This window comes from Heloderma suspectum, chromosome 5 (genome assembly GCF_057233095.1).
Source record: "Heloderma suspectum isolate Gila_16-S chromosome 5, 16-S_ref, whole genome shotgun sequence".
NCBI classification, from domain to species: Eukaryota; Metazoa; Chordata; class Lepidosauria; order Squamata; family Helodermatidae; genus Heloderma; species Heloderma suspectum.
Genome location: NC_139462.1, coordinates 226,520,238 through 226,543,672, shown reverse-complemented (window position 1 = coordinate 226,543,672; position 23,435 = coordinate 226,520,238). Strand labels below are relative to the sequence as shown.

At 47.0% G+C, this 23,435-nt stretch overlaps 2 long non-coding RNA genes across 2 annotated transcripts; one reads left to right on the top strand and one right to left on the bottom strand.

The window, feature by feature from the left end:
- Window positions 1-10,128: 10,128 nt before the first annotated feature.
- Window positions 10,129-22,958, bottom strand: LOC146345231 (uncharacterized). The gene is made up of 5 exons (XR_014792475.1): window positions 22,762-22,958; window positions 13,519-13,707; window positions 12,921-13,008; window positions 12,651-12,720; window positions 10,129-11,909 (listed from the first exon to the last, which is right to left on the bottom strand). It is a non-coding gene; the product is annotated as an uncharacterized LOC146345231 (long non-coding RNA).
- LOC146345232 (uncharacterized) lies at window positions 10,610-12,634 on the top strand. Its single transcript, XR_014792476.1, has 3 exons — window positions 10,610-10,798; window positions 11,095-11,184; window positions 11,655-12,634. It is a non-coding gene; the product is annotated as an uncharacterized LOC146345232 (long non-coding RNA).
- Window positions 22,959-23,435: the final 477 nt, after the last annotated feature.

Sequence of the window (23,435 nt, the reverse complement as noted above, 5' to 3'; positions counted from 1 at the left end):
CCGAACAAGGCCTGTGGGCCAGAGTCTTCCCATCCCTGGTGTCCCCTCTTTTATGGCACCATGGCTCCACACATGGCATTGTGCCTTCCCTGTACACCTCTGGTTTGAAGGGGCACCTGCCATGGGATCCCCAGTTTCTAGGAACTTGCCCATCCATCTCCCAAGATGTTTGATGACCACAGGGAACTCCTGACTGAGGCAGGCAGTGCTGAGGCTGAGGATTTGGGAGGCCTCCAGGAAGTGCTTCAGAACCAGAGCCAGCTTCCTACTGATGTCTGGTCAGTGGGACCTGCACACTAAAATCCCCCAAATCTCACTACCTTGTAGACATAGAATCATGGGTTGGAAGGGACCTACAAGACCATTGAGTCCAACCCCCTGCTCGGTGCAGGAAGCCTGATTCCCAGGCAGTCTCCCATCCAAGTACTAACCAGGGCTGACCCTGCTTAGCTTCCGAGATCAGCTGAGATCGGGCACATCCAGCCCTTTGCTGTCTCTTCCACTGCCAGGCACTGCAGCATCAGGTCTGTGAAGTTCCATCTCGTCCCCACATCTTGAACCATCCACAGCAGTGGGAAACCCAGCTCTGCCTGCTTTTCCTGCAGCTGCAGACTGCCCTTGACACTGTGGTGGAAGGAGCCTGCAATCTTCTGGCACTCCTCAATCTGACTGTGGATGGTGGCACCGTGGGGTGCAGTGCGCTTTCCCAAACCCAGAGCATCCCTCACAATGGAATGGAATTGGTGAGTGATGCAGCAACATGTGCCTTATGGTTCTCTGGTTTTACTGTTCTATTTTATATAGTTTTATTTATTTACTACCTCAGTTTATACTCAAGAGAGTGCCACATGCAGACACACTCAGGACCCAGACAAGTATATATGTATAATGTCATTTATTTACTTAAAATATTTTTAAGCTGCTTTGAGGGCACACAGCCCTCTCAAGATGGCATAAAAAGGTAAAGTAAAGGTAAAGGTGTCCCCAACCAGTCGTGTCCGACTCTAGGGTGTGGTGCTCATCTCCATTTCTAAGCTGAAGAGCCAGCGCTGTCCGAAGACTCCTCCGTGGTCATGTGGCTGGCATGACTGAACACCGAGGTGCACGGAACGCTGTTACCTTTCCCGCCAAGGCGGTACCTATTTATCTACTTGCAATTTCTTGCTTTCGAACTGCTAGGTTGGCAGGAGCTGGGACTGAAGACAGGAGCTCACTCCGTCACGCGGCACTCGGGTCTCGAACTGCTGTCCTGCTGACCTTCCGGTCTGCAGTTCAGCATCTTAACCACTAAGCCACCGCGGCCCCTGTAAGCCACCGTGGCCCCTGTTGGTGGCATACAATATTACTAAGGCATTACAATTAAACGCAAGTGACATGCACACACACACACACCCCAGCAGCAACAGCAAAGGATTTTTAAACATCAAATGCAGAAGGGAATAAACATGTCTTCAGAGCATTTTTTTTTAAAGCCAGCAGTGATGAGGCCATATGTATCTCTCTGGGGAGGGAGGTACAAAGGCATAGGGCCACTGCTGAGAAGGCCCTACCTTGCTACCCACCCACCTAATATCTCTTGCTTGTGGGCCAGACAATAGGGCCTCTGATGCTGATCTTAATGCTTGGGCAGACTTGTACAGGAGTAGGAGGTCCTTCAGAGAATATGAACCTAAATTATTTAGGACTTTAAAGACCAAAACAAGCACCTTGAATTGGGCCTGGAAACCAACAAGAGTGATAGGATCCAAATGCCTACCTCCCACAAGCATTCTAGCTGCCACATTTTGCACCGGTTACAGTTTCCAAATCCTCTTCAAGTGCAGCCCTATGCAGAGTGCATTACAGTAATTTAACCTGCATGTAACCAAGGCCTGTGTCTCTGTGGCTAGACCAGCTTTCTCTAGATAGTGCTGAAAACGCATAGGAATGTGGAGAGCTGTCTTCTACCAAGTTAGATAGTTGGTCCATCGAGCACATTGCTGCCTATGCCAACCTTCCCCCACCTGGTGCCCTCCAGATGTTGTAGACATCAAAACCCATCAGCCCCAGCCAGCAGGAATGCTGGGAGGTGTCATCCAAAATGTTGGGGGGCACCAGGTTGAAGAAGGCTATTCTAGCTCATGGACCATTCTATAACATGCATGAATTTTTTCTTTCATGTACAGCCGGGAATTTAGGGATGTACGAAAGTCACTTACCTTGAACGAAATTTGATTTGCGGTGGGGGGGAGGCGCTCCGTCCCTCCCCCCAAAATTCTGGCCGGGGGGGAGGCACTCTGTCCTTCCACCCCTGAATCCTGGCCAGCTGGGCCGCAAATGGTGGCGGCTGTAGCTGCCGCCACCATTTGCGTCCCTGCAGCAGCCGTGATAGGCTACATAAATGTTTACGTAGCCTATCATGGCTGAGTAAAACAACAACAACAACAACCGCGTGTACGCAAATGGCGGCGCCATGGGCGCCGCCATTTGCGTTCCTTATTTTGGCATGTCTAGTCTACGTAGACATTTACGTAGACTACAGCGAAAATAAGGGGAACGCAAATAGCGTAGACTCTATTGTAATGCCTTAGTAATATTGCGTACACGCGGTTGTTGTTGTTATTGTTGTTGTTTTACTCAGCCGTGATAGGCTACGTAAACATTTACATAGGCTATCACGGTATTTTTTAAAAATCTAGCCATGATAGGCTATGTAAATCTTTACGTAGCCTATCACTTTTTTTTTTTAAAACTGGAAATGGTGGCGGCAGTAGCCGGTCGGAAGACCGGCCGCCGCAGCTGCTGCCGCTGCTGCCGAACCATCGCTGGAGCCGCCGCCGCCAGGAGCATTCGTCCAAGGTGAGTCCCGTCCTGGGGGGGGCGGGGGGGCAGACCATTTCGCCACCAATTTTGGGGGGCCGAATGCGCTGGCATTCAGCCTCCCCGAGATTCGTGGCGAAATTCTCTGACATCCCTATCCGGGATCCCTTTTTCATTTGATTTTAAATTTAATTCTGGGCTGCCACGAGCCCCACAACACACCTTAAAATCATGTCCAGGTCACTTCCTCAAGTGGAGGAAGGCTGGCCTGAACTGACTGGCTTTGGACCTCCAGAATTTCAGGTGGGTGTCTTCGCCTGCCTTAGGTGCCGGGAATGGAGGCTGGGAGCTTCTTCCTGCAAAGCAGATGCTCCGCCACTGAGCTGTGGTTTGCAACTGCCCTCCCCAAGTTTGCAACGAGAGAGATAGAGAGAGATGTTTCATTACCCAACACCCATTTAACATGGAGATTGAAAATGCCTGTGTGTGCAAGTTATGCTCTTTTATTTCCTTTCCAAATATAAAATTGTGGTTTCCCACAGCCCGGCATGTGCGGTCAAATTCAGGAAAGGTGGCAATTTATTCTGACTGGTGTTTTACACAGTTTGCATTATTTTATTTTGCTAAATCAATTCCAGCTGATGGGTGGTCATTACTTACCCATTCTGAATGCTTTACGGTGTCAATGTTCTCTCATGTGCTTGGGAAATGAGAGCAATTTATAGCAGACCCTGCCATTTCAACCTGCTTTGTGAAGGGTTGAAAATTGTTGACTTTTCGCCAGGCAGTATATTTTCTGATGCTTGTCAGGGGTAGTGAAGCCTCAGTCCTATCATGCACTACTTTCTTGGGATCTCGCTCTCTCTGATTTCCCAGAATTCATTTGGGAAATCCTCCACATCATGTCCTTGTCCATTCTGGATTCAAATAATTCACAGGAATTTGGAGTTTTCGACATCCTGATCTTGTCTTTCCTCAGACAATGCATGTCCACTACTCCCAGAGTGCTAAACTAGTTGTGTGACATAAGAACACAAGGAATGTGCATGTATTTTTTTCAATTTTTTATTGTGAATTTTAACAAAACAAAACAAACAGAAAACATAACAAAAACAAAAACAAAATAAAAAACAAAATAAAAATAAAAATAAAAATACAACAACATATTCTAAAATGCTCAGTATCAAATATTACAATATTTGAGAAAGAAAAAAAAAGGAAAAAGGTTACACATAAACTTCAGTAAAAGCTGACCAGATATCCACATATAATATAAATCCATTTTCAAGTTACACCTATATACCAATCTTTCAAATGTTGCTAGTGTTGTTAAGTCTTCAGTCCATTGCATTATAGTGGTGAGCTTTTATCCTTCCAATATCATAGTATCAGTCTTTTAGCAACCAAAAGGGCACAAAAAATCCATTTACGCCTACCATGTGTTACATTCCAAGAAGCAGGTAAGTAATTTAGAAGAACATTTACATCAGTAAATATTAAAGAGCTTTCCAATACAAAATTTATCCATATAATAACTTCCTCCCAAAAGGAGGCAACCATTGGGCATTTCCAAAACATATGAATATGAGAAGCACTGACTGCATTATACCTCCAACAATTAGCCGAATTTGACAAACCATTATTAAAAAGACATTGCAGTGTTCAATAGACCCGAAACAAAGTTTTTTCTGAACAAGGCGTAACCGAAGATCCGTTGAAATGTTCAATACGGATGCCAAGATGGCTGTCCATTGATTAAACAAAATTGTTGTTGTTGGTCAGTCGTTCAGTTGTGTCCAACTCTTCGTGACCCCATGGACCATAGCACGCCAGGCTTTCCTGTCCTGCGCTCTCTCCCGGAGCATGCTCAAGTTCATATTCATTGCATCGGTGATGCTATCTAGCCATCTCATCCTCTGCCGTCCCCTTCTCCTTTTGCCTTCAGTCTTTCCCAGCATCAGGGTCTTTTCCAGAGAGTTTTCTCTTCGCATTAGGTGGCCAAAATATTTGAGCTTCAGCTTCAGTATCTGTCCTTCCAAAGAGCACTCAGGGTTGATTTCCTTTAGTATGGACTGATTTGACCTCCTTGCAGTCCAGGGGACTCGTAAGAGTCTTCTCCAGCACCACAGTTCAAAAGCATCAATTCTTCGGTGCTCAGCCTTCCTTATAGTCCAGCTCTCACAGCCATACATCATGGAACGTAAAACAAAATAGGGCATTCCAATTCTCTAAACAGGGCAGGTATTTTAAAAATGTAATTAGTAGCCATGACATTGGCCCAAGCAGGATCAGGACCATGGACAAGAAGAGAGAATTTAGGCCTCATGCAATCCCCATTTAAATACCAGCAGGCTGTGGTGAGATTTTCATTGGGACCATGGCAGAGGGAAAGAGTAAAACTCGCCCTCTTTCCCCCATAGTTCTGATCCTGCTTCCGCCGGGCCCATTTATATATTTTTTTCATAAAATAAAACAGCAATTTTTTTAGTGTGCATGTCTATTGGTTTCATGGAATTAGTATCCCCTCTTTTTTGGTCTTGAATATCCATTTTATGGGGACCAAGGACTTTTGAAACTGGGAGAACCAGCCAGGGAGATTTCTTTTGATACCTGGTAACATTTAGGAAAGCAGGAATTTTACAGATTAGCAAGGACATGTCCCTGTATTTCAAAGCCTGGCAGGGGTTTCCAAGAGTTCCCTGGGTCCAATTTTCTTTCTGATACTGTGAGATTCAAATAATATTCATTTACAATCAGACCTTCCATTATTCTCAGCATTACCTTGTACATGCAATGTGCTTTGCTGCTTCATAAGTTGCAGTCGTCAGCAAAGATTTTCACTTTGATTGGCGGTATATGTCAGGTTTCTCCTCCAACTTTCCCATAGGCAAAGTGTGAATGTTGGACTCCTTTTTGTTCTGTGCCAGAAATCCAAAGGAGAATTTGAGATCCTCTTTAGCTTCATTGTCAGAACAAATAGCTGACCAGTAGGAAAGTTAGAGAATTCCCCCACGGATCCCAGGGAGGCCGAATTCCAGTGAATTCAGCCCCCCGCAATCTGTGGCGGAATGGAGCCCTCTGCCCCACCACTCTGCGAAAGCCCTGCGACATGGAGCCTACCTGGCTATGGCTCTGACTCTGGCAGCGGTGGCTCCGGCTGCTGCCAGGCCGCTGCGGCCACAAATGGCGGCCGTCGTAGCAGCCGCCATTTGCTTCCCTATGCCGGCCCATGATAGGCTACATAAATATTTATGTAGCCTATCACAGGCTTGCGTAGGGACACAAATGGCGTCCCCTATGCAGGGCGCCATTTGCGTCCACAGCAGCCCGGCAGCGGCTGGAGGCCCCGCTGCGGGTTGGCCTGGCCAGCAGCTCTGTGACCTGGCTGCGGAGTGGAGCTGGCTGGGCAGGATTCCGGGGGGAGGAACGGATCGCCTCCCACCCCGTTGAGGATTCTGGGGGGAGGAATGGATCGCTTCCCCCCACCTGCAGAACCCGGCGGAGCCAGGTAAGTGGGGTTTCATACACCCCTACTGACCAGATGTGGCCGGGAACAGACACCCCGCTGTATTCTCTGAGATGGTCATTTTACTTGTCATTATAAGGGTCAGGGATTTTCTTGTAGGGATTGGAAACTGAGTCCATCAGCAGGTTGGGAGTCTTGGTACAGGACAGTGACAGAACAATCTTGAACAAACTTGGACATTTTCTCCATTTTGTACCACTGGATCTGGTTGAAGCAGGAATCCATGAACACAGCATTGGTCAAGGTGAAAATGGACCAGGTTAGGGTTCAGATGTCTCTGATCATATGCTGGGTTTATCTAGTCAATGTTGACGGGCTGGCATTGCCTAATCACCTCTCAGCATATTCTGGATTCACTTTCCATTGTCATCAGATTTGATTATGAATCCGACCTGGATGCTGGTAAAGAGAAGTCAGTAAGAATCATTCCCTTTACATTCATGCGAACAAAATGCTGCTCACACATAGGAATGGAAGAATCACCAAAGCTCAATCTCACGGAGATTCACCAGTTGTTGAAATTCTCCAATTTTCACCTTGAAGTTCAATTTGCCTCATTTCCATTCCTGATTGTGAACAAGAAAAGTGCACACTTGGGTGTACATTTTTTAAAGTGCATGCCCAAATGCATACTTTTCCTATGCATATTTCCACCCAAAATGCACATTTTAAAAGTGCATATTTTCCAATGTGTTCATTTTTCAAAAATGAACACAAGCTCAGCGAATATGTGAGCTTTTCCTCCAAAATGCATTTGCGTTTGAGGCATGTGAATGGGGTAAATTCTGGTCTAAAACAAATCAAAATGAAGTTCTCTAGCATCCCTTCTCATGCATTACCATCCTATATGCTAAAACTGACCTCATTGTCTGAATTAGTGCTGTGCAGAGACCCCAATCTGATAGGAAGTCACTTCGTGGCTTCAGAGGCAGGCCCAATTCAACTTGGGCTGATTTGGGTGGGTGGGGGGCCTGACCCAACTCAGCCCTGAATCCGAAGTAGTATTTGGCCATCCAAATCCCACTTCACACCCCCCCAACGCCCCCGCACCAAGCCTCATCTGGAGTACTGTGTCAAGTTCTGGGCGCCACACTTTAAGAAGGATGCAGAAACTGGAGAGGGTTCAGAGGAGGGCAACGAAGATGATCAGGGGACTGGAAACAAAGCCCTATGAGGAGAGACTGAAAGAACTGGGCATGTTTAGCCTTGAGAAGAGAAGACTGAGGGTAGATAGGATAGCGCTCCTCAAGTCCTTGAAAGATTGCCATAGAGAGGAAGGCCAGGATCTCTTCTCGATCATCCCAGAGTGCAGGACATGAAAGAATGGGCTCAAGTTACAGGGAATTCCGGCTGGACATCAGGGAAAACATCCTGACAGTTAGAGTAATACGACAGTGGAACCGATTACCTGGGGAGGTGGTGGGCAGTCCCACACTGGAGGCATTCAAGACGAGGCTGGACAGCCATCTGTCAGGGATGCTCTGACTTGGATTCTTGCACTGAGCAGGGGGTTGGACTTGATGGTCTTATAGGCCCCTTCCAACCCTACTCTTCTATGATTCTATGAAACCCCCAGCTTCTTACCTGGGCCTCTGCCTCCTTCTCTGCCTCCTCCCCCTCCGCTGCCTCCACTGCCACTATCGCCAGTGCAGCTGCCATCACTGCCTGCCACAGCCCCGGACATGCACCAGCTTTTGTTGCAGGGAGCTGCCATTTTAAAAATGGCCACTCCTGCCCGAAAGTGCTGGTGGGCCCCCAGGGCTCAGGAGCTGGCGGTGGCGGGCAGCGATGGCAGTGGCGGCGGTGGTGACGGTGGCAACTCCTCTGAGTCACCTCAGGTAAGGAGCTGGTGGTGCTGGCATGGCTGGGCTGAGGTGCCAAAGCCCCAAAGCACACTGAGCACTTTGGAGAGCCCTGACCCGCTTCAGGTTGCTTCATTCCCCCTCTGCTTTGCCTCAGAAGGGGCCTGAAAGGGCCCAAAGCAGCCCTTTTCAACTTGGGGTCGGGCCTTGGGCCGAAGTGATGCACAGCCCTAGTCTGACTGCCATTACTATATCCACCAAGAATCAGCAGAGGAGCAGATATCTAGAGATGCAATAGGCAGCCTGATCTATGCATTGCACACACACAGACACGATATAAATGTATGTGTTTGAGAAGTGGTATGGTAGCTGTTAAATTGGATCAAGGTGGAACATAACCCCTGTGACAGTGGGACAGTTTCCCCTTGTATGGGTAACTAGGGATGTCAGAGAATTCTGCCATGGATCTCAGTGAGGCTGAAGGCCCCCCAAAATCCATGGCGGAACGAAGCCTGCCACCCCAGCACCCCGCGAAAGGCACGCGAAATGGAGCAATTACCTGGTGCTGTTTGCGCTGCTTTGCATGGGGTGTTGAATGGGGTACGGCTACCCTTGAAAGACCAGGTCCGCAGCCTGGGGGTCATTTTGGACTCCCAGCTGTCCATGGAGGCTCAGGTGTCAGCTGTGAGCCGGACAGCGCTGTATCAACTCCATCTGATACGGCGGCTGCGCCCCTTCCTTCCCGACCATCTGCTCCCATCGGTAGTACATGCCCTGGTCTCCTCTCGTTTAGACTACTGTAATGCGCTCTATGTGGGGTTACCCTTGAAGACGGTTCGGAAGCTGCAGCTGGTACAGAACGCGGCGGCTCGCCTGATTAAAGGCAGCCACCGGCGAGATCACATCACTCCAGTGCTGAAGGAGTTGCACTGGTTACCAGTTGTTTTCCGGGCCAAATTCAAGCTGTTGGTTTTGACCTTTAAAACCCTATATGGTTGCGGCCCAGCCTATCTTAAGGAGCGCCTCCAGCAACACCAGACAGGCCGCTTAACAAGATCAGCCTGGGATGGCCTTCTCTCTGTCCCATCAGCCAGGACAGCTAGACTGGTGGGGACGAGGGAGAGGGCCTTCTCTGTGGTGGCCCCCACTCTGTGGAACTCCCTCCCTAGGGAACTCCCGTCATGCCCCCTCTTTAATGAGCTTCCGTCGTGCATTAAAAACGTGGTTGTTCAGGCAGGCATTTGGGGTGGGTTAGGGTATTTTTTTAAAAAAAAATTATGGTAAAATTTTATTGTTTTAAATTGTTTTATGGTGGGTTGTACATCGCCCAGAGTGGCTGGGTGACCAGTCAGATGGGCGATTAATAAATTTAATAAATAAATAAATAAATAAATTTGCGAATGGCGGCCGCATGTGCGGCCGCCATTCGCTTCTTCATTATTGCTGTGATAGGCTACATAAATACTTACGTAGCCTATCACGGCTAATGCAGGGACACCATTTGCATCCCTGCAGAGGCCATGATAGGCTACGTAAATATATATGTAGCCTATCACGGCAAAAGACAGGGACGCAAGTGGCGGCAGCTACGGCAGATGCCATTTGTGTCCCTGTGCAGCCCAGCGGCTGGATGTCCAGCTGTGGGCGGCCCCAGCCAGCGGCTCTGCAGAGTTGCTGTGGAGCGGAGCCGGCCGGGGAGAATTTCAGGGGGAGGAACGGAGCGCCTCCCCCCCACCACGAATGACCCCACGCGGAACGAGGTAAGGGATTCATGCATCCCTATGGGTAACCCCCTTCTTTAAAAGCAACAGCCACCCCCCCACCTCCACAAGTATCTGGAGTCTGCATGTCCTCCACTAGCTGGATACATATTCCAGAAAGTGATCAGGAATTACCATAGATGGGTCCAGGAAGTGAGGTGTTGAGTCGAGAGGTTGCTGAAATCAGCTGCTTCCCCCTTTGGAGAGAGGTGGAATTGAGATTCTTTTTCTTTTCTTTTTTAAACTGAGAAGCTGGCATGCTGCCAAGAAAAGTTCTGGCTTGGGCATTATCTTTATTTGCACAAACTCCTCTGACCCCCACATTTGCAAAACTGTGCAAGTGGTTACTGTGAGTGGGTGCAGTCTAGGGTACCTGTCAGGGTGGACACTGAGCCCATAGAATCCCAGAGTAGTTCTGATTCTGAGGAAGAGCAGTCGCTCCTGGGAGAGGAGCGCACTCCTCTTTCCCAGGGCCAACAGCTGACAGAGATTCCTCCCACCAGCATTCCTAGCTTAGATAGCAGTCCAGGGAGTGACAGAGCACAGGAAGCAGACTTGATGGATGTGCGACGCCGACGCAGAGAGCGGTGCCAAATGGAGGGTGCAGAAAGGAGGCGTAGTGCCCGGTTGGCACGCAAACAACGGCTGCACCCAGAGGATCCAAGGGAAAAGGGGAGGGACTCTCCCTAGTCCTTAAGTTCAGGGGTCTGCCAGTAATTCCCTTTCAAACGGGGACCAACTGTTCCAACTTAGGGCATAGGTACTCTGCTGCTCATATCTAGTTGCTAACAGTAGAGTTGTTAAGTTGTAAGAGAGGAATAAAGCTTTGAAAGGAATCCCTTTGTCTGTGTCTGGACTTGGCTATTGGATTAGACTGAGAGAGGCCTCCAGGAGCCCTTGACAGTACCCAGGTGTTTAAAATAAGGAAAGGGATAAGCTGAGTGGTGGTGGTAGGGAGCATTGGGGGGGGGCAATAGAAGGGGAGGGAAGTGAGGGGGGGTGAGGAGTATCTTTTGCATGTGTGTGCATGTGTGTGTGTGAGCTTGTTTCGCTGCTTTTTGATATAGGTGTGCAGTGTGTAGTGTGGGTGAGTGTTTTGCCTGCAAGTGTGTGGTTCTGTGTGCATCACCAGTTTGCCTTCTGTGAAAAGGATATTTTGTTGTGCTTTCTGGGGGCAATGGGCAAATCATCTTTTCCTTGTACTCAGTTTCTTGATGAAGCTACTGGTCTGGGAGACTCAGCAGTGTGCCTTCTGTGAAATGGGTGTTGGAGCAGAAAACTGCAATTCAAAAGAGTGGTGAGTCTTTTGAGGTTCAGACAATCCCCCCTTGCACTTAGACTCTTGGGCAAGTTACTTTTCTTTTAGTCTTACCTGCTTGCCTTCTGGGAAATGGGTGTTTTGTTTTTTTGCTGGCCACACCTATGATGGCAGCCATTTTGTGAATGGGCAAGGATGCCCCATGGCAGTCATTTTGTGAAAGTACACACAGCATTCTTTCAAGATTCCAAATGTTCCCACCCAGCCAAAAGGTTTGAGGACCCTGGATATATGCTAATTGTAAATCCATTCTCCAAGTGCCATTCTCAGTGGCCACAAAATGCTGTAATTGTTGGGTGTGTGTGTGTGTGTGTGTGTGTGTGTGTAAAACTGGAGGGGGGAGAGGGAATAGAATAGAACATCATGCAAACGGGATTGGCTGGCTGAAATCCTGGACAGATGCACTCCATAATGCAGGATTTTGTGGATTTTCCTTTGCATACTTTTAGTAAGAGAGTGACACATGAGGGCCATGAACTTGTGTGAGATGGGGATTCCTTTTCCATGTACTGGAAAGCCACCCTTCCAGGCTCCGCTGACTCCACGGGACGTGTAGGAATATATTGCAAGCTGCGATGGGTATGGATCGCCCCCACTTACAAAAGATATCTCTCTACAGCCCTTCATTAAAACAGCAGCAGCAGCAGCAGCAGCAGCAACAACAACAACAACACTTCAGCGTGGTTCACGGTACAATTTTAAATCTGAAACAACAATAAAAAATATGCAGTAAATCATTAAAAATCAGTAAAACACAAAATTACTGCACCTCTCTCTTGTTCTGAGGCTCTTGGGCAAGTTACTTTTAGAATTACAGAGGGTAAGGAAACACATGTTTTATTGAAAAGTGGCCCCTTTTTGTTGTTATATAGAGGACAGGCTGCAACCATATGATCTGTTATGAAAGTTAAGAGCCAATATAAATAATATTTCCATGTCTGTACAATGGAAATATGCATGACATCTGTCGGTGTATTATTTATATCAGGGGGTGGGCAGAAGGTAGATCATCAGATGTTTTGGATTTCAACTCCCAGAACTCCTGAGTGCATGGTAAATGGCCAGGAATGCTGACCATTTTTGATATATTATTGCATTATCGATTTACAACTACAAAAAAAAAAAAGAACCCCACAGAAACTACCAGTCAGGTCTGGCAACAGCAATTTGAGATGGACTAAATGAGCTCGGATTTCTAAGAATCTGACCTGCGGAATCCGCTGTAGAGAGCCCCCCTCAGCCCGTGTGGAGGCCGTGGACGTCCGGATTATTTTTTTTCACTTTCCCGAAATTTACTCATATATATTTGTAGTAAAATACCTAAGTTTCTTCTGAAGGAATGTTGAATGGAATGGGGGATAATGTGTTAAATGTTACATACTGAGGTAAATTATGTAAAGACTTAAGTAAATACTTACTTATTTACATGTAATGTAAATACTTACGTAATTCTTTGCGGATTTTCCTGCATGACGAAAAAAATCATCTGTGAGCAGACGATGGAGCGAAAGGTATCTAGCAATCCGCAAAACACAGAAGGACCCAATTTTACACAATCCATACATCCCTACCCGGGGCTGATGATTTCCTTTTAGGGATGTACGAAAGTTCTGCCATGGATCTCGGGGAGGCCGAATGCCAGCACATTCGGCCCCCTGAAATCGGTGGCGGAACGGCCCGCCACCCCCCTGCTGCCCCCCTGGGATGGGACTTACCAGGGGCGGATCTTCCTGGTGGCGGCGGCTGTGGCGGCGGTTCGGTGGTGGCAGCTGCGGCGGCCGGTCTTCCAACTGCCTGCGGCCGCTGCCATTTCCAGGTTTAAAAAAAACAAAAAACAAAGAAACGTGATAGGCTACATAAAGATTTACGTAGCCTATCATGGCTGACTTTAAAAAACAAAACAAAAAATGCATGTATGCAAATTTGCGTATGCGTGTGCTTGTTTTTTTTTAATCAGCCGTGATAGGCTATGTAAACATTTACGTAGCCTATCACGGCTGACTGCAGGGACGCAAACGGTGGTGTCTATGGCTGCCGCCATTTGTGTCCCTGCTAGCCAGCTGTTGCATGTCCGGCTGCTGGCAGAGCCGGCTGGCAGCTCCGCAGAATCACTGTGGAGCACAGCCGGCCGGCCAGGATTCCGGGGGTGGGAGGAACGGAGCGCCCCCCCAGGCAAGGATTCCGGGGGGAGGGACAGAACACCTCCCCCCGCACCATCAGCATAATCCCTGAAAGGTAAGTGATTTTCGTACATCCCTACTTCCCTTTGGACTTCACCACAGTCAGTGCTGGCTTCCCCCACTTCCAAACTACCTGGCAGGAGCTGTTCTTTCATCAGCCCCAGAGGGAGCTGAGTGGCCTCTGGGATTCTGAACATAGCCAGCCAGGCATTGCAGGGCATTAAAAATGGCAGTGGCATGGGGGAACCACCAATATACTCCTGAGAGGTGCCACAAGGCCATTTCTCTGTGTCGCCAGACCCCAACAGAAAAGGAGCATCTTCTAAATGGGAAACAAAGACAGAAAATCAATACAGTATATCTGGGGTGTTGAACATCAGGACTGTAGGCCAAATCTGCCAAATCTGCCCATCTGGGGTCCCAATCCAACCCTCAAAGTTCCCCAGATGGCCACATCTCCTTTCTCTGGTCCCACAGCCTTTCCCCTGACTGCTGACTCATTGGAATTTTCCTGGCTTTTGGGTGTTTTTTCCCTGTTCTACAGCACTGAGATACCTCTACTAAAGCATAATTGTTGGCAGTCAGCAGTAAGACCTTTATGCTAAAATACGCCCATGGGGGCACATTACCAAGGCTTCCCTCCCTCAAATTGCACCTCTGTTAATGTCACTTCTTTAGGGTAACTCAGTTTCTTTTCACATAGTGGTTTGAAAGTCTTAAATCAGGTAAATTCACATTCAAATGCCAACTGAACAAATTTCTCCCCCATGCCTAATGTGGGCTAACTGTTGTTTGTCCTGTGAGAGGAACATAAAGCAAGGACACATTCAGTGTATTTTGGGTCGGTGTTGGACTCCATTTATCAGACCATTGACTTCAGGGGAGGTTTAAAAACTGGTTTAAACACCAAATACAAGTTTAAAGTCCATGTCTGAGCCAGTAAATAAAAGATGCCTTGGCTAGGCATGGCGGAGAATTCCGCCACGGATCTCGGTGAGGCTGAATGCCAAAGGCGCGTGGACCAGAGCCCCCAACCCATGAATGGTGCACGAAACGGAGCACTTACCTGCTGCCATCTGTGCTGACTTGCAAATGGCGTCTGCCCTGCATACGCCATTTTTACTTATGTAGCCTATCACGTATTCCATTCATACTTACATAGCCTATCACGGCTAACGCAGGGATGCCTTTTGCATCACTGCGGAGGCTGTGATAGGCTATGTAAGTATTTACGTAGCCTATCACGGCAAGCCCCCCCCAAAACGAGTACGCAAATGGCAGCGACTACGACGGCCGCCATTTGCATTCCCTATTTTTTGCCGTTTTATCCTACGTAAATATTTACGTAGGCTATTACGGCAAAAAAAAAAGGAACGCAAATAGCGCCCACTACGCTATTTGCATTCCCCTTTTTTTTTCCGCCGTAATAGCCTATGTAAATATTTATGTAGGATAAAATGGTGAAAAATAGGGAACGCAAATGGCGGCTGCCTTAGCCGCCACCATTGGCGCACGCTGTTGTTGTTGTTGTTGTTTTTTGGCTTGCTGTGGTAGGCTATGTAAGTATTACGCAGAGCGGAGCTGACCGGGCAGGATTCCGGGGGGGGGGGGGGGAGGACCGGATCACCTCCTCCCCCGTCGAGGATTTTGGGGGGAGGGGACGGAGCGCCTCCCCCCCCACGGACCTCCCGCAGACTCCAGGTAAGGGGGTTTCGTACATCCCTAGCCTTGGCACAATTGATTGTGCTGATTGCTACATCACCCCCGCCAGGCTATCAGCCAAATGACTGGTCTGCCTCTTGGTGTGAGGGAGAGAAGGAGGGAGAGAGTCCATGGGGTACATGTTGATTAACTCTGAAGGTCAAATTCCTCCCCTGAAGTCAATGTTCTGATAAATGGAGTCCAACACCGACCCAAAATACACTGAACGTGACCTTGCTTTATGTTCCTCTCACAGGACAAACAACAGTTAGCCCACATTAGGCATGGGGGAGAAATTTGATTCACCAAGGGCTACAGTCTCAAACTCTACCCTTTCCCTACAAAATGGCAGCCTTAAAGGGACAGGACTTTGGCCTGTAGCCTAGCCTAGCACTCTTCCATTTCTCCAAGAGCTCATGCCTGGTATGCTGCCAGTGTTGGGTCGTTGGTTCCCTGGAATGTGGGGCTCTTGTAGAAGAGGGTGTTGGGACTAGGCTTGGGGGTGTCTGTGTAGCAGCCATATCGGGGATCAGACTAAGTAGCCTCATGCAGTCTCATGCTTCATGTTCTTGCTGAGCTCTTTCTCCCTTGAATATATTGTTGTAAGCTGACGAGACACAGGAATTCCTTATCTTGTCAAAGGTCATACAATTGTATATCTTGTTCTCTGCTGTTCTCTTCTGTTCTCTCCTTATCATGGCTACCCTATAACCCAGTTCTTGTATTATAAACAATAGTGCTAAGAGAAGAAATGTTGAGGATTGCAACCCCATGCGGGAGGGGGAGGAGGAGCCGTTTCATATGTGTCACAATGTCTATAAAACCAATGTGCTAATGTAAATCGGGGCTTCTGGCTCTTTGGAAACGATTCCAGCCTTAAGCCCGCGCGTTAAATAAAGAATCTCTTTTTCCTTCACTCTGTGGTCTCTCTGACTCTGGGTTCTGCAACATAAATGGTGCCGTGACTCGGATGTGGCAGGCTCTGAGCCAGACAGGTGGCAGTTGCCTGCTCTTGATCGCCGCACCGGAAAGACGAGCTCGGCGCATGCCTCCCTTTCTTGGCGCCACCGACCTTTTTGTCGAGTGAATGGGAGAAAGCCTGCACCGGGATCGCCCAAACGGCAGCGAGCAGCAAGAGAACCTTGGAAAGCGGAGGAAGGAACTTGAGCCCTGCCTGTATCGCAGCTGCAATTGAGTTGAAACCCACATTGGAAGCCTTCAGGAGAAAGGCAAGTATATGGGAAAAAGAGGGCCCCGCCTTTAGGGAGAAAGGCCACTGGGCAGAAAAAAAGAGGGCCCCGCCTCATGAAGAAGGTCAGTGTTGGTGGTATACGTATACAAAAGAACCTACTCCTTGCGGGTAGAAGGGGGGCCTGATCACACCCCCGAGTGGGCGCCAGTACCTAGCGCGCCAGTACTCAGTAGGAAGCTGAGGAAGCTGGGGAAGCCGTTTTCCGCTCTGGTAAAAAGTGGGAAAAGTGGGTGGCAGGGACATATGGATGTAGTGGAGAGATTGATGATTGTGTGAGTGGCTACTGCGGTTTCTGAAGCATACCGTTGACCGTCCGGGTGCCCAGGCCAGTAGCAAAGTGCGTGGTGTGAAAAATCCTCTTGTGTCGGCCAGTGAGACCCCTTACTCACTGACCAATTCCCATTCCCTAATTGTGTCTGTCTTCAATTTAGGAGGGAGGCTATGGGTGGTGGGGGAAGCAAACCTTGCACCCCCTTGAGATGTATGTCAAACAAAGAAGGAAAAAGGTTTTTTTTAAAAAAGATTCAGAATAGAGAGAGAAAACAGCAAAAAGCTCAAGGTCGAGCTGAGAGGAAAAAAAACAAGATCTGAGGCTGTTAATTAGAAAAATGTTGCAGGACAGTCTGGCTTTTAACAAAGCGTGGGAGCGTGGGAGTGTAAGGCCGAAGACGTAGCTGTTAGCCTAGCGCGCCGAGAGGGGGGGGGCAGGAAAATTGCCCACAACGTTCTGAGTTGTGCAACATCATCACCTCGCCTAATTGAGATGAAATCCCTAAGAAATGGAAACTGAAAATGAAGACCCAGAAGATGAAGGCAAAATAGAAAATAAAGGTGAAGAATCAGCCCCCAGAGCACAGGCTAGACCCCTCTTCGAGTGAAAAGTGTGCCATAAGACTGTCCCAAAGCAGAATAAAGCGGAAAGACCACGTTGAAGATCTCTGTCAAGGTAACCATGTTTAGCTTTGAACTGTGTTAAAATTACATAGAGCCTGTAGCTACTGACCATCAGCTATATGATTTCTGAAGAGCGTAACCATTAAGCTTTTGCCGTGGGATTCCCTGCAATAAAGAAATCTCACTGATTTGAGTGTCCAGTGTTACACTGCCTAAGTGTGTGTGCTAAAGAGACCGAGAAACCAGACAGCATGTTCCTGGCCAAGCCAAAATCACGCTACTGCCATGCTCCTGAAAGCTGCAATAAACTGTGTAAGCTGAAAGACCCAACCTGATTGAGAAGAAAAGAAGATATTAGAGCAACTGTCTTGAAAAACAATGAGATCTGTGTAGCTGGCTGGCTGACGCTGTCAGTGATGTTACAACTTTAAATTAAGACTGTTTTCCTGTTTGAGACCCCAGCGAAGAAAGCTAACCCGAGTTATTTGTTGCCCGTGCCAAAGCAAGAATTTGGTGGCCCTGTACCTCATCGTGTCCTGTTTTGAGCTTGGGATTTACAAATACAGACAAACTGAGAAGCTTGCCTTTGAAGTCCTGCAAATCACCCCACCGCCTCCCCGAAGATTAATGGCTGCCTGAAAAATGCAAGTATAAAGCGATGCCCATCACCCCCCAGCGTCCTGAGTTTCGGCACTCAGTGTTTCAGTGCTTTCGTGTACCAGGTTAGAAGAGAAAAAAAAAAGAGTAAGTTTTTAAAATGTCTGTGAGAGAACCTGACAGAAGTAAAATAAAATTTACAGAGGAGTTGCCCAAGTTAAAGCATCATGGCTAGAGAGCTGAGCTGTGCCGCTCTGTTTAAACAGAAGCCTTGCTAAAAAGTTAAAGGCCCTTGTCTGTCAGAAGGGGTGTAGGGCCACACTTCCCCTTTTTAAACTGATGCAAAAGTAGAGAGCCTTTGCTGGAAACATCACATCTTCATTGCCCAGAGCCGTCTCTGTTTGCTTCCATCAATGTCTGGGCTTTTTAGAGACACTCTGCACATGAACTAAAATTTTAAATTGTCACAAACTTGCCATAGACAGTGCTATGAAGCTTTTGATAAACTTGAACTCTCATCGCTGTGGACCATGTGTCTGTGTTTGTAGTCAGCTCAGTGTACAGCAGGCTGAGTTTGATCTATAACTTTTAGATTTCCTTCTGCCAGAACTCATGCAGCATAGAGTTGCCGATGCAAAAATGGTGACCTAGAACTCTTTGTGTGTGTGGGTATGCCCGTCCCTTGATTTTAATGAGCCCTGAGCTTTCAGCCAGAAGAGCAGTATAATTGCTGGATCTGCTCCATCATGCCTTACCATGCAAAAAGTGTTTTCCATTCATTGTGTTAAATTGCAGAAAAAGTTTGTTGTGTATATTTTATGATTTCTTAGATATCATAAAGTATATGTGATATTTGCAGATTAGTGTTAGTTGCAACTCCAAATGATACTAAGTGTGGTTCCCAATGGATGACGAAAAGAAAAGACAAAAGCAAGTAGAAAAGAAGGAATAGAGAAAGTAGAAGACAGATAGAGAAGAGAGAAAAAGAAAAGGCAAAAGGCAAAGAAAAAACATTTGTAAAAAAAGAAGCGTGGCCATAGTTGCCCCCAGGGTAAATTAAAAGCAGCTGATTGTGCCTGGAGCTTATTACCTGGGGTAAAGTAGCCACAATAATGTAATAGTTCTTTAAAATGAAGAAAATGTAACTAGAAGGAGAAGAAGAGCCTATCCCAAATGTGTGTCAGTGGGACTAGTGTAAGGCAGAAAAGTTTAAGTAAGTTTAACTTAAAAAAGACAAATAAAGAGACAAGGCTGGTGCATGGAGCAGAAAGTTTTATATAAAAAGTTTGAAACATGATCTGCAATACAGGCAGATCAGCAAAGAAAAAGAAAGCAAAAGAAAGAGAAAAAATTTGTCTTCCCATACTAATAAATAAAAAGTGTTATCAAGCACTTTGGGAAGCGAAGTTGTTTACAGGAAGCTGTGCCTGAGAACCAAACACTTCTAGCCTATGCTGAAAATGCTTGCTAGTGTTATGGGTAACATGTATGGTATAAAACCCATTTAGCGCAATAGCTCGTGGTTCAGAGAAGCTGTCTGATCCAGCCATTAAGTACGCCTGTGTGCTGTAAGTTACCCAATAAAGTCTCCTTGTAAGTACCCCCCCCCCCGCTGGAATCCCAAAACGCGTGGGGCTAGAGCGCCTCACCCAGTATCAAACCCTGCTGTTAGAAGCCATGAAAGCAGGTATGAAGAAGTCAGTTAATATGACCAAAGTGTCTAAAGTGCTGCAAGGTGCCACCGAGGCCCCAGAGCGTACTTGGAGCGTCTTTCAAATGCCTATCGCCAGTATACCTCCCTCAACCCAGAGGCCCAAGAAGACATGGATGAAAGAAGAAAAGAAGAAGACCCAGCAGAGGCAGAAGATTCTTAAAAAAGAACCAGTGTGCCCAGTGTGGACAAGATGGACATTAGTGGCATGAATGCCCAAATAAAATAAATCAAATACACAAAGGAGAAAACCAAAGGGGCCAGAATGGGCGAAGAGGGAGACAGCTTGAGAGGGGCCGTGACATTGACTGTGAGGGGCAGTGACATTGACTTCATGATTAACACTGGAGTGGCATCAAGAGCAAGCAAACGTTAGCCTTAAACAAGAAGTCCAAACACTGAGCAAAGGTCTTCAAGCCCAGCGTCGCTTTGTCTTAAAAAAATAAGCCATTCCCATCACAGAAGTTCATCCTTTCCAACCAAGAGTTAAAGTATGAGTTAAAGAGGGAAAAATAACCCTTTGACTCCCAGATGGAAAGAACTCAAAACTGTCATACTTTCCACCCCCGCAGCTATGAAAGCAGCTAGAATTAAACCCTGGATACATTGGACACGAGTCAAGAGAGCGAGAGGGGGAGAGTAGACTGTAAACAGAAATCCTAAAAATCCTTTAAAAATCATTCTGAAAAAGCAGTAAGAAGACTCAGGCTAGACCTTACTGTGGACACACCGGGAAACTGTCCCCCTGCGTACGGTCAGACCTGCAACTGGAGAATTGAAGAAGGGGACTAGACCCTACTGCAGCTTGCCAGGTGAATAGCTGCCCAGCGTACGGTCAGATCCCAAAGAAGATCAAACATGCGTGTTGTAGTGTTAGTAGTGTTGCATTGTGTTTCCTTAATAAGGTGCAAAAAGGGGGGTCTGCCCCTGGAAAAAGAAGTTTGTCCCAGTGATTTGCTGATAATTACTGGCTTCACCTGGCTAACATCACGAGAGTAAAACATTTTTGTTTGCCAAGAGGTATACCTGCAAACAGGCTTATTAGCTCTTGCCTAATACCTGTCTGTAGACATCCTGGGAAAATTCAAAAAGATACCATGTTAAGAGTTTATGGTGTAAGTTTAACTTATTCCCAAAATGCTAATTGGGGCGTGGTTGCAAAGATCCTACCCCCTACAGAGTTCACTCTACGCACCCCCATCGTTGCTGAAACAAATGCTACGTATGCACAAATGCTTAATTGTCAAAATTTTTTCCAGAAAATACAAAGCTATCCCTGGCCCCCTTCCACTGTAATAAAATTCAAAACATAACTTTTAATGATGCCCACATACTTTTGCCTCATGGATGGTTTTAGACATGTAATTCCCGCACTTGGTCATTCATTCCTGCCAACTTGTCTGATAACCACCCATGTTGCCTCAGCCGCCAATTGAACTGGTGCCAATTCTTCCCCTGTAGCCCGAGAAAATCCATCAACGGCAGCCTCGAGCACTCCAACTAACTAAAAATTGTAATAGTCATGTGCAGTTATATTCTGACTCAGAAAAATTGGCCTTAGCAATGTCACTGGTTAAGGTTCCAGGTTTAGCCTTGGCTGATGGTCTAGAAATCAACCGGTTAGCTTGCAGCTTAGCCAAAAGCATAAATGCCACCTCACGAGCATTGTCATTGTTAAATAAAGAGTTGCGTGATCTAAAAGGTGCAGTTCTAGAAAATAGAGCTGGTATAGATTACCTCTTCCTTCTTCATCATTTAAGTTGTGAGACACACCAAAAGCTCTGTTGTTTTAACTTAACTGATAATGGCAATGCTGTAGATGAACAGATCAACAAGCTGCACAATATAGTAGCTAACAAAACAATAAGACAAAACAATTAGCTCAATTAGTTAACCCCTTGGCTTCCAGATCTTAGCTAGCTTAAAAGCATTGTTCATCCTAATTCTACCAGTATTGTTCATAAAAGTTCTGTTATGTCTCTGCGTTCCTTGTCTTATGCGCTGTTTAACCAATCTGTTTTATGTCTCAGCTAGTAAAACTGCTGCCCTCTATGATCTAATAGCCCAACAAGAGGCTAAGTAATATGTATGTCACAAAAAGCTTTGTATAGTTATCAGAAATGCTATAATTGTAATGAAATTATGCATTTAAGGGGGGAATGTAGCAGCCATATCGGGGATCAGACTAAGTAGCCTCATGCAGTCTCATGCTTCATGTTCTTGCTGAGCTCTTTCTCCCTTGAATATATTGTTGTAAGCTGACGAGACACAGGAATTCCTTATCTTGTCAAAGGTCATACAATTGTATATCTTGTTCTCTGCTGTTCTCTTCTGTTCTCTCCTTATCATGGCTACCCTATAACCCAGTTCTTGTATTATAAACAATAGTGCTAAGAGAAGAAATGTTGAGGATTGCAACCCCATGCGGGAGGGGGAGGAGGAGCCGTTTCATATGTGTCACAATGTCTATAAAACCAATGTGCTAATGTAAATCGGGGCTTCTGGCTCTTTGGAAACGATTCCAGCCTTAAGCCCGCCCGTTAAATAAAGAATCTCTTTTTCCTTCACTCTGTGGTCTCTCTGACTCTGGGTTCTGCAACATCTGGAAGCTCAGGCTCGGGGGTGTCTGGAAGCTCAGGCTTGGGGGTGTCTGGAGGTACATACCCAGGGGCCTTTGGCAGTTCTGGAGTGGTGATCAGACCTGAAGTTTCCTCTGTTGGAACAATTGGGTATTTGGCCTCAGAGTCCATGTCACTGCTGGATTCCTGGGTCATGACTGACAACAACCCCCTGAAACAATCCCCATTGGGAGTGAGGGAAGGCTCCAATTCTTTGTAATGCTGTAACAATTAGACCCCCCCTCCCCCCAGAGAAGCAGGCTGGAAGAAGGCAGAAGGAGTGCAGTACATCATGTGGAGATGCGGAAGGACTCCTCTGCAAAGTGTATGTTCTCTGGGAACACAGGATACTTTTTTTTCCTTAAAACAAAACAAAACAAAAAAACATTTCTTAGAACATGACCACGTGGGAATGAATGACTTCACTTCTCTGTGGGGCACTGATCTGGGGCTCAATGAACCACCTGCACCTCTTCTTGGCCTCTGTTGAGCAGGTCTGAGTCCTCAGGGTATAAGCTGCCCAGACTGGAATGTAGGCATTGGCGTCCTACAGGGTTGAAAAATGGGCAATGCTGCTGTGGTTCTGGCAAATAATGTTCTTACCTGGGATAGAAAACCTGGTCAGCTCTTCCCCTTGTAGAAGAAAATGAGGGCAGGGTGTGAAAAGATGCTCCACTCGGCCAGCAATGTCCTGGCTAGCAACACAGACAACCCAAAGAGCACCAGCCAGCCAGCCCCCCATGGTCAACAGCCCTTCCAAAGGAAGGGCCAGGGAGGACTGGCTGTTCATTTTGTCCTTTGACATTTGAAAAGTTTGGTTTGGGCTTCTTGTCCTGAGCTAACAGAATGGGCAGGGTGATGGGTCTGGGATCCTCTGAAATGAACTATTGAAAACAACAGTTCGTTGACCATGGCTGACTCCAGTAAAGTCAACCTTGGCTTCTTGCCCAGGGCTTTCAGAGAAATGAAGTTCTGATAAGGCTGAGTTTCTGCATTGTGAAAGATGGTGAAAGCTCAGTATTAATTTGCTCACAACCTGTGAGTGAGCAGAGGAGGCAAAAGACAATCCTGGGACCAGAACTGAAGGCCTTGGCAGGAGAGAACCCATTACAGCTGTTCCTACAATTTTCACTCCATACATGTAAATGTATGCGGGGGGAAGGGTGGGGTGGGAGATGTTGTTTTCGACTTGTAGCCTTTCCATGTTTCTCACTGTCAGTTGCCTGAACCATATAATGAAATATTAGATTCAATTGCATTGTGGTGTTTCCAGAAAC